The sequence below is a fragment of the Pinus tabuliformis genome, chromosome X, assembly GCF_031772625.1.
Source record: "Pinus tabuliformis cultivar Carrire ecotype Pingquan chromosome X, CPIR1, whole genome shotgun sequence".
NCBI lineage: Eukaryota > Viridiplantae > Streptophyta > Pinopsida > Pinales > Pinaceae > Pinus > Pinus tabuliformis.
Genome location: NC_142308.1, coordinates 259474641 through 259487386, shown reverse-complemented (window position 1 = coordinate 259487386; position 12746 = coordinate 259474641).

Below are 12746 nucleotides of genomic sequence, written 5' to 3'. Positions count from 1 at the left end.
ATACGGAAGATATGCACATACAAAAAAGTTAGGAATATACGGAAGATATGCGCATATCTTCCGTATATACGTAATTTCCGTATATGCGCAATTCCTGTATATGCAATTTGCGCGTATACGATGCAGATACATAAACGACGTGCATATACGAAAAATATGCACATACAAGAAAGTTAGTGATAAACAGAAGATATGCGCATATCTTCCGTATATTCCCAATTTCCGTACGTGCGCATATCTTCCTTATATGCACAATTTCCATATATGCGCAATTCTTGTATATGGAATTTGCGCTTATATGATGCATATACATAAACGACATGCATATACAGAAAATATGCACATATAAGAAAGTTAGGGATATACGGAAGATATGCGCATATCTTCCGTATATGCCAAATTTCCGTATATCCGTATATGTTCCGTATATAAGAAATTCATGTATATGGAATTTGCGTGTATACGATGCAAATACAGGAAAGTTAGGGATATACGGAAGATATATGCATATCTTCCATACATGCCCAATTTTCGTATATGTGCATATCTTCCGTATATGCACATATTTTCCGTATATGCGCAATTTCTAAATATAGAATTTGCGCATATACGATGCAAATACATAAACGACGCGCATTTATGGAAGATATGCACATACAGGAAAATTAGGGATATATGGAAGATATGCGCATATCTTCCATATATACGCAATTTCCGTATATGCGCATATCTTCCGTATATGTCAAATTTCCGTATATGCGCACATCTTCCGTATATGCACAATTTCCGTATATTCGCAATTCCTGTATATGGAATTTGCGCGTATATGATGCAGATACATAAACGACGTGCATATACGGAAAATATGCACATACAGGAAAGTTAGGGATATACGGAAGACATGCGTATATCTTCTGTATATACCCAATTTCCGTATATGCGCATATCTTCTGTAAATGCACAATTTCCATATATGCGCAATTTCTAAATATGGAATTTGTACATATACGATGCAGATACATAAACAACGTGCATATACGGAAGATATGCACATACAAGAAAGTTAAGGATATACGGAAGATATGCGCATATCTTCTGTATATGCGCAATTTCCGTATATGCACAATTTTTGTAGATGGAATTTGCGCATCTATGATGCAGATACATAAACGACGTACATATACGGAAGATATGCACAGACAGGAAAGTTAGGGATATACGGAAAATATGCGCATATCTTCCGTATATGCGCAATTTCCGTATATGTGCATATCTTCCGTATATGCACAAATTCTATATATGCGCAATTTTTGTATATGGAATTTGTGTGTATACGATGTAGATACATGAATGAAGATATGTACAAATTCCATATACAAAAATTGCGCATATACAGAAATTGTGCATATACGGAAGATATGCGCATATCTTTCGTATATGCACAATTTCCGTATATGCGCAATTTCTAAATATGGAATTTGTGCATATACGATACAGATACATAAACGATGTGCATATATGGAAGATATGCACAAACAGGAAAGTTATGGATATACGGAAAACATGCGCATATTTTCTGTATATGCGCAATTTCCGTATATGCGCATATCTTCCGTATATGCACAATTTCCCTATATGTGCAATTTCTATATATAAAATTTGCGCATCTACGATGCAGATACATAAACGACGTGCATATACGGAAGATATGCACATACAGGAAAGTTAGGGATATACGGAAGATATGCGCATATCTTCCGTATATGCGCAATTTCCATATATGCGCATATCTTCCGAATATGCACAATTGCCATATATGCGCAATTCTTGTATATGGAATTTGCGCATATACGATGCAGATACATAAACGACGTGCATATACAGAAAAGATGCACATACAGGAATGTTAGGGATATACGGAATATATTCGCATATCTTCTGTATATGCCCAATTTCCGTATATGCGCATATCTTCTGTATATGCGCAATTTCCGTATACATGCGTAATTCCTGTATATGGAATTTGCGCATCTACGATGCAGATACATAAACAACATGCATATATGGAAAATATGCACATACAAGAAAGTTTTAAAATTAATAAATATTTTTGAAAATCAAAATTCACAACTTCATAATTAAATTTTTGAAACTAATAAATATTTTAAAATCAAAATTCACAACTTCATAGTTACCATGGACACTTTTGGAATTGAAAAACTTATTTTTGAAAGTGAAATTCACTATTTTTAGTTTTAAATTAACAACTTTGAAATCAAAATTTATATTTTTGAGACAAAACATGACACTTGACACTTTAGAAATCAAAATTCGCAGTTTGGAGGTTTGAAATTACTGGAATTCACATTTTTGGATTCCAAATACATACTTCTATCCATCAATATTTCCACTCTTAAAAATCAACATTTCACTTTGGAATATTAACCATTTCAAAATTTAAATTTACAACTTTTAAATTTATACTTCCTTACTATTTCAATTGTAATTTTATTTTGATAATTTTAATATTCCCTCTTCTCCAATCACACCCTTAACACCGTAAAACAAAAAAAAAATCAATAAAGGTTAAAGAGGTTAAATAACAAGTACATGTTTATTAAATGGGTTGATTCTCACATGTAAAATCTATGGAATATGAACATAAACTATAAACTATAATTCATATGTAAAGAAATAAATGAATATTCTAGGGTTGAGGATGTGAAAATATATTTAAGCTTTCATACTTTTTTCGATATATATTTTGTTTATACTTAAGAGTCGTTATTGTATGGTAGCTTATGATAAAAATATCTACGATTACATATTTGTTAAGGGAATTGGTCGGAATATTTTTAAAGTGATATTGGATTGTAATGTGTGGTTATTGTTTTTTTTATCTAGTATCAAGTTTGAAAGGCATATGTATTTTTAGACAGATTAATCTTGAGGTGCGAGGTATAAGTCTTAAGATTACATTTTAAACATCAAATAAGATATAAATATAAAAGTAACTTAACTTATAAACTTGATAATTTGTAAATAATAAAAGCAAAATCCGTTACAACTATTCATCAAAAGTAATGTAACAGTGATAGAATATAACATCGCATCCACATAAGGATTTAAAATTCAATGAAGATGTTGTCATAAACACAAGTATAAATTTACGTATTTTTATTCAAAATAGGTCCAACTATACATGTTTCTTTTTTACAAAATAGAACTTCATTTCCAACATAGATAATGGAATCTCATGCCCATAAATGACATAATGGAAAAACAACATCATGATCGATCTAAAGTATGGGTCTATAAGTCACCCTTGTCCCTCTTGGCACTCCCAGGAGGATTTCCAAATTGATATGTCTGCAAAAAATTACAATAATCACTTAGTTGTAAAAATTGAAAGGCATATAATCAATTTCATTAATTCATGATGATATTTTGATCAAATACTCATTCTCACTGTGGGGATTTGAGGCAATGGAGAAGACAGCCCTTCCTGGGTAGATGGCGGAGCACTTGGTGACGGATATAGGCATGGTTCAGGGGTGCTAGATAAAGGCATGGTGGATGTGAAATAGGGAAAAGGTAGTGGGTGTGGGCAACGATACACACCCACCAGTTGTACGATAGTGGGAATCACTGTAGGTTGGGGGATTAACCTAGGGGGGAAATTGGAATGTTAAGGGTGGACGATTGAAAAAATGAGAATGGTGGATGACTGAAGGGTAGGGGTGAGCATTGGGAAGGTATTACAGAGGTGGTTATAGGCATGGAAGAATTTATGGAGTAAAAAGGTCGTGGGTGTGGGCGATGATACATCCTAATTGGTTCAACAATAGGGGGGAGCACCCTTGGGGAGGATATTGGGATGTTAATGGCTGAAGCAGTGTTCCCAATGCTAAATCTTTTTTCAATAGCATGTTCATCAAATAAACGAATTCGACAATTTGGAATGTTGTGAGATGTGAGTCCCTCAGCTGTAACAATAAAAATAGTTCACATAGTCATGCAAATGTGTTGAACATAATAATATATCGCATTTAACGTAAAACAATTCATAGCATGAAATTTCCATACCAATATTGGGTATAATAGAATCTTGCATTATCTCAGGCGCGTGGTCCACATTTCTTTGTTTTTGAGAAGATGACTCCAATTGTTCATCCATTCTTTTTTTCCTTGCATGAACTCGTCCAACCCTTTCAAATTGTAGTTTATCTATCCCTGATTTTGACTTGTGACCACATCGCCTCTTTTTATTTACTGGACTCAAGAAACTATGTTTTCTCTTGGTAGTGATCTTGGATGGAGTTATAGTATTGAAAAACATTCTGTTGTGTTCTTGACATGCTTTGTCTACCAAGTTGTTCAATGAATATTCCTATTCCAAATTTGTAGGTATTATGGATCTCAATTTCTCAAGAGTTGATGAGTTAACACGTTTCATCTCATCATGTTCAGAGAATGCACTATCTTGTCGTACATTGGTCGATTCAACATTATATGAGAAATTCTCTAAATTATCAATGCTTGTTTCATTATAATAATTCAGATTGGGAGGAGAATCAAAGCATGGCAAAAGCTCTGTTTGGATTTCTGAGCCCAATATAGGTGTTTCATTCAAATCAAATAAAATTCTAGGCCTTTCTGTCCAGGGATTAGTGACACCAGGTGCTACATTTTCACCCAAAATAGTGTTACTCACTAACATCTCAACTTTCAATACATGTTTACAGATATTTCCATTCAGGGCCCAATTACAATTGCAGAAGTGTAGATTAGAACCCTTATATATGACATTGTACCAAATGTCACGGGTATCCTTATTTTGGCTACGAACCCAATAGTCATTACGCTTTTCATCAGGCACACAACCTTCATTTGGGATTTTCTTAGCTCTACACTTGGATGAATTCAATTGTTCCTGTATTTTTCTGGGTCATACAAAACCATATTCTTTTAAAGGGTGCATATGATTGTAATATAATACAACCTTTGTCAACGAAACATAGATTAACCAATCAACCCTTCTATGGCATGCATTGTTCTTCTCACATAGGTACCTTTCCTTGATATACCGATGGTAAGATTCAATGGCATTGTTTGTATCTTGATTTGAATGTGGAAAATTTCTATATGCTTTTGCCCACATATCTGTAGAAAGAAATTTATTAGTTATATATTAATAAGTATACATATGACATGAAAAATAGAGTCATTAAAACCACCAATAAGAAGCTTACATATTTTGTTGTTGGCTAACCAAGTATTTCTAAAATATTCCAAAAAGCTTTTTTGTTCACTAAATTCTTCAAATAAGCTTTCAACTTTCTTTCTCACAGATTCATCATCTTTACACGTGTGCATGATTTCTCCTAAACCACGAAAAATGCGTATTTGGTTTTCCCTCCCTTGGACCTTGTTTCGAACATTTTTCAACCATGCACGACGAACATGCCACACATAATAATACTTTGCACTTGATTGAAGACCTGCAATAACATAATTTTTAGAGAGATTATACATTAAAAATATTTTTTATGCCTCTTATAAAAATAATAAACACATCACCTCAATGCTTCAATTTCGGCAGTAGCATCATCTGTGATGAAGGAAAGAACATGCCAATCTGGTCGCTCTTTGTTTCCAATTGCAAATAAGGCCAACATCCATTTAGAAAGATCAGCTATAGTATTGCGTGATGATATCACCCAAGCTATTGGAACCCCATTGTGATGTTCGTCGAAAACCATTAAGGTGTAAAGTTGATACTGCATTACAAAAAATGTGCATAATTATATTTATATAAGATACATGCATTAATATGAGGTTAAATAAATGAATCAAATTTAGGATAAATATGTACTCACCCCGTACTTATTTGTACTAAAGGTTGAATCCATTGAGATAATATTATTGTGAGAGTATTTCAGCATCATTGAACACATCCACTTTTTTTGTATGCCTATGATAAAAGGGATATTTTCAACAAGATCTTGTTTTTGGTAGAAGAAAAAACTCTCTGGGTGTTCCTTATAGCAGCACTCTACACTCTTTGGATCACTTTGATATTTAACATACTCTAGCCTTATGATATCATTGTAAATGTTACTTTATCTTTTCTTGTCATGCATGTATCTCGAGGTATCCCTGTGTATAACTCACCAGATCGATGCTTCACATCGGAGATGAACTTGTCCCATATCGTTGTAACATTAAAACCTCTTTTAACGAAATGTTGGACACTAGATCGCATATCGCTACTTAAATGTGGTGCATAATTGAATCTCATGGACCTACCGATTGCTTCTATCCCATGACAAATAACATTGGATTTATCAATATGTCTACATGTAGTATATATTATTACAACATCATCTGGTCTCATTTGAAGTCGTCGCACAAAGAAGTGACATTGGCAACCAACTTTAATACTTTCATGTCGATTGCGGTTTGTCTTTGGATCTGATGATGCACTCCTAATTCTCCTTGTCGACTGTGGACCATATGAACACCAATAACTGTACGTAAAAAGATTACTACAAATTAGATATAATATTTATGCATATTGAAAAAATTATACGTATCTTGAGAAAGCATATAGAGACTCACACACTGTACTCCAGGAATGTTGACTAATTGGTGTGTTTTATATCCTCTATTTTGTTACTTCAATGATTCTTAAGAAGAAATTGAGTGGGTTCACTTTCATTTGATTCCTCTCCACTTATGAAATCATCAAGTCGACAATATGGAATAACTGCAACTTGGTCCCCCTCAATCTCTGTCCATGTTAAGTCTTCTGCTGAAAATTGTATCATATCTTCCGGGTCTTCAACTTCCAACTCAGTAATCCTCTCCCACTTAGTCATTCTTAAAATACCTGTACAAATTGCATTGAAAATAATTTATTATGAGTAAATATTATGGTCTTGATCAATGCATAGCGTACTAAGCATGGAAGTCTCATTTTTTAGTAAATATTTTATACTTTTCACGTAAACCATTTTGGGATTAAGTAGTATTCAGGGGATCTTAGATGACATTGTACGATAACTAAGATCATAAGAAATTGGGTCATTAATAAGCTTAAATATCTCTGACAAATTTAGACTAACCCATGTATGACATATGAATTCTTTCTGGAGGTGGGGCCACCATGTTATTGTCGAGGGGCGACTTGTGATGAGTCGCTGAGCTGGAATGGGTCAAAGGTAACTGCCTAAAACTGACACATAAGATGGTGCGCTAATGGGTCCCTTCAAATAGGGATGAAAGGGAGAGACATAAAACCTGTCCCCAACAAACCCCCCAATATCAAGAGTAAAACCACTAAAAAAATTTGTGAATTAAGACAAGAGGAAATCCCCTCTATTAAATCTTCTTTGAGAAAAAAATACACGGTGGTGGTGACTTAGTAATGTTATAGAATAGGATAGGGACTCGACTAGGATAGAATAGGATCAACTAGCTCAAAAATACAAGACTCACCAAACCACACCTCATTTTGCAATCTAGTTCCTCTAGCTAAAAAGCCAAAGCCTATAACCATCATCCTTGAAGAATAAAGGGTGGCATTGATTTGCATATATATTGATCAAAGAGTTTTTGAAGGAGGACCTTACTTCTATGCAGCAGCTAGACTCTACATGCGGCCATGGATGATGAATTTTGTTCCAGAACGTGAAACTTTTACTTCAGTATCGGTCTGGGTAAGGCTCTATTCTCTACCTCTTGATTACTGGCAAAATGAATCGTTAGCCGCTATCGGCAATAAATTAGGTCATTTTGTTAAAGCTTCTGAAGCCACAAGAAAATAAAAATATACTTCCTTTGCCAAAATATGTGTGGAAATGGATTTATCGGGAGCTCTACCAGATGAGGTGATATTGGAAGTTTTTGATGAAGAATGGGTGCAAACAGTAGATTATGAGCACATTCCGTTCAGATGTCGCAGATGTCATGAACATGGACACCTTTTAAGAGATTGTCCACTCAATAAAGTAGTAAGAAAGAGCAAAAATAACACAATGAAGGAAACATACAACTTTCAGAAAGTGGTGAATTGTGGAAAGGGTGGCAAAAGAGGACCAAAACAACATCAATATGAAGGTCAACAAATCAGTCAGAACAAATTCCAAGTGCTTAAGGAAGATGAAGATATCTCAAAACAAGATCAAGCAATGGAAGGAAGTCATGCGGACAAGGAATCTGAAGAAAACCGGGAAAACACACAGGACATCGATTATCAAAAGGAAGCCATAATGAGTGATGCAGAATGGAGATGGATCAGGAAATGACCCAAAATGAGATGGACCTGGAGGATCATGAACTACAAGAAATTCTTGATAAAGAAAACCTAGCTCTGGAAGGGTTTTTGATACAGGGAACCATGGGAGGAGTAGATTCGTTACCACAAGAAGAACTCAATAAAATACAACAGTTGTTTCTATAGAAATCACAGGTTGGCCGCTAAAATACCTAGATTCAGTCAGATGAACATCACTATTCATTGGCGTGAGCGCAGCGGATACCATAGTTCCTTAATTAATGGAAAGCCTCTCTTCTTTTCTGGGATCCAGGTTCAGGCAAGAAAGTTGAGCAGGCATGGAAGGAATCCTTGTTTTACCAGCAACCGGATTCTTTACATTTTTCGGCCTAGTAGAGTAAAACCGCTTCCTTGGCGGTTTTTGGATGTTCGCATCGCTCTTAAGTGCGAAACGGTTTTAGCGATTTTGTAGCGATCCCATCCAACATCCTACACGTGGCGGAGAGAGGGTTTGGAAAACACCCTCCATCGCACACTAACGTCTGGTCTGCTTGTTCGGTGCGATATTATGCTCTTTCGTTGGATTTCTCTATGTGGATCAACGGTTAAGATTGTTCGTATGAAAGGGACTTTGCAGGGGACTGAATTGCGGGGGATCTCGCGGGCTACCAGGGGCGGGTGGCAATTTTGGGTTATTTTGAATTCGGGTCCGGATTCACTGTTATCTTCCATGCATGTTGAGCCTTGAGGTTGGAATTGGTGGATTTCGGGAGATTCACATGCGCGAAGTTTATTCCACCATTCGGACTCGAAATCCGTTTAGTATGGTTTCTATTATTTCATCAGGTCCGTTTTTGGAATCTAAGAATATGCCTTTTTTGGCTCTGATTTGCGTCTCATGTGTCAGATCTTTGCAAACGCATTGGCCGGTTTAGGCTTTTGTTTGTATTTTGAAGGTCTCACAGTTAAATTTGTGGGCCTGTGGCCCGGATGTTAAGCTTTTGGCTTGGTACCCAAGCCCTGAGTGGATAGTTGACTCTATGTCCCTCAGGTCTCTTTGGGTAGTTGTATTATATGTAATTTGTTTCTTTGTTTCTAATGAATAGAAGGTACGAATCTTGCTTCAGCAAAAAAAAGAATTTAAGTTAGTCGTCCCCATAATATCATTGCTCACCCTAGCTTACATACTTAATATTAAACAATGAACCAACTTAACATAAGCTGATGCACCCCGCATCTTTTCTTTATTAGAAGCATAAGTTAGAGGCTTATTTAGCCTAATAACACCCCTCTTTTTTAATTAAGTAGATTATGGAGAGTCCTTTACCAGATCTAAAGGTATGTGGTTATAGATGATAATGAGTCATTGAGAAAGGTAACTTTTAAGTGTAAAAGCATAGGTTGAGGCTTCTCGAGTCTAATAATACCCCTCATTTTTTCGTTTTTTACATAAGTAGATTGGAGAGGTCTTCACCATGAGAATCAATTTTTCAAAAAGTAATATTAAGTTTAAGTTATTGTGAAACAATATATAAATTATTGTAGATATTCACCCGAAGTAATTTATTATAGCCTACATTGTCATTTTTGAATTTTTATTATTTAATTTGTTTTTTGAATTTTAATTTTGTTTATTATTTTATTATTCAAATATTTGAAAATAATTTAAAAAAATAATAAGTAAATGGAAATATTAGTTATATGATTTAATAAAAGATGTAATTTAGAAAATATGATATCAGAGAAATCTAATTAAAAAGCAGACTTATATTCTATTATCTTTTATTTAATTATGAAACTTTACATACAAAAAAACGAGTATTTATTACAGAGTTTTTTTTGACATTGTATTCTAAATGGTTCTTATGTTATGCTCTTAAATCTAACTCTTAAATGCTCTACTCTACCACGAGACAATACAATGCTAGAAGGATGGAACCCCCTCTTTCTAGTGACCTGGTGTTTAACATAGCTTGATAATGATTTCAGATTAGGGTTTTCACATGTCTCAACACTTCGTTAGTGTTAAATACATATAAATATTGAAACCCATAAAAGAAAAAAATGTAAATGAATATAAAAATCATATAATTTAATACAAGATATAACTCAGGGGATATCATATAAAAGAAAACATAATTAGAAGGTGAGGCTTATACTCTACTCTTTTTTATTTAATTATGGAAATACAAATACAAAGAAAGGGGTATTGACTATCGAGTTGCCTATGACATTGTTGTCTGTATGGTTGTTGCAAATTATCTTTCTCCTTTGTTTTGATCTCAAATCCCACTCCTAGATGTTGTGCTCAACTATGTTTTAATACAATCCTAAAAATATGGAACCCCTTCACTTCCTAGTGACGTAGTATTTAACATAGCTTGGAAACTATTTAAGGTTTAGGGTTTTCACATTTTTCAAGCCACTATTAGTGTTAAGGTTTTGGGCCTTTTAGATATTCTTGAATGTCCACACGTGACTAACTCCACATATCTAAGTAATGGCGTTGATGCAGCATCCACTTGGTACCACCGTGTGAACAAGTTAGCTGAACTTGTGGGAGGCATAGCCTCTGCATATGAAATTTGATTAAGTTGATTTTCACATTGTTTGAAAGCTAGAATTGGTGTGTAAAATGACATCAAGAGGCAGAGAGCTATGTTCACAAAGCTTTCACTCATTTCATATCCCAAAATAACTTTAGAGGGCTTTAAATTCTAAATCTCAAAATTAAGACATATCATAAAATATTTCACAAAAGATAATTCCTCCAATTTTTCTACCCAAAAAATATCAAAATAAATAAAAAATTATCCAATAATTCATTTTAAATCAGTTAGAAAAATGTTTCATTTCAATTTTTTTTTGTGGAATTTATTTTAATGTATATTCAGGTGAAACAAGAATTGGAATGTTTTGTGTAGCATTGTCTTGTTATTCTTAATATAAAAAAGTAAAGTATTTATGTATTCTTAAAATGGAATGTGTGTCACTGTTGTGGTGAGGAGAGGAATGTGTATAAAAATAAATTACATACATAAAGCAAAATGAAAAATAAAGTGTTACTTTCCTTTTAAGTTAAGCTATGTGATCAATCAAACAAGGAAAATATTTTAGTTTGTTTTGCGTATGATAAAAGGTCCTATGAAGACCTATTCGTCCTTTCCACTCTATAAGTAAATGGGCCTTGCAGAGATATCTTTTGTGATGGGTACTGGGGCTACGTCCCAAAAGAACTGGTGACGCTTCCAGCAACGAAAAGAATCAACCAAGGTATTGAATGAGGCTTTAGTGCTTCCCACACCTCCACCTATAGAGAAAGATGCCCTAAAATTTGGCCAATAGGATACCTTCGTCTCACGGAGGTAGTCGAGTCTTTAGCTTCTTGGTAATCGGTTATCAGTACCGAGCACTATACAAGTTGGGTAGCCCCATATAGGACCGCATGCACTGAGCCTAAGCCGAACCCCCTCTGAATTGGGTCTCTGTGTTGCCTGGTTTGTCTTTTCCGTGGACTAATTGAAGGATTTGAAGCACCCTAAAAGACAACTTCTATGCTTCAAAATGTAACATGACCATGGCGGCTTATTGGATGCCTACCCCCAACAGTCCTAACCTAAACTATAAATTATTTTGTGGCCCATGTGGGGAAATTTAGTTTTTTCAAGTTATGATTGCTTTTACGTGTCTTCCTTCACTTATGGTGTGAAAAATTAAGCTTAAATAAACTAAGTACAAAAGGTTTTTACACTTGATTCCCTTTGTTCAAAGTTTAGAGTAGCTTAGTGTGTGTAAGTGACAGAGTGAACATACAAAGTTTGTAGTCATGTGGATATTCGATGATCCTTTTCAAATTCGTCTACTTACACTAAATTATGTTTGTTCCTTACCTGCAAATAAAATAATGTGTGGTTGATGGGCCACTTACTTCCTTCCTATTACACTATGTGAGCCTAAAAAGGGAGATGAAAAACTGAGTGCTTTGAGAAGGATTTCAGATGCAAGCCCAGGATCGTCTAAAAGACGCAAGGGAAGCAGAGGCTACTCCCTTTCTTTAATAACACCAGTTCCTAGTCCCAATGCTAATGAAGTAAAATTGTTTTGGTTAGTAAAAAATATGAGTGAATTATGGGCCACTTACTCCTTTGCTAATTAAGCTATGTGACTTGGGTAAAATAGAAAAACAAATTGAAAAAATGTGTGGATTATGGCCACTTATTTTTCCCCATAATTAAGCTATGTGTGAAATGTAAAAATTTTAAAGTAAAGGCTAAGTAATTTCCCTACTAATACTAATTATTCAAACAATCTGAACTATATGGAAAAAAATTGCAGAGGTGAAGGCAATTCACTAAAGGTTGCCAGTCACCCACGAAAGAAAAATTACAATGATTGTTTTTGTTCTCTGTAAACCGTGGGGTTAGGCTCTGCACAAGCGAGCAAACCGTGTGTCAATCTGCAAGAAAAT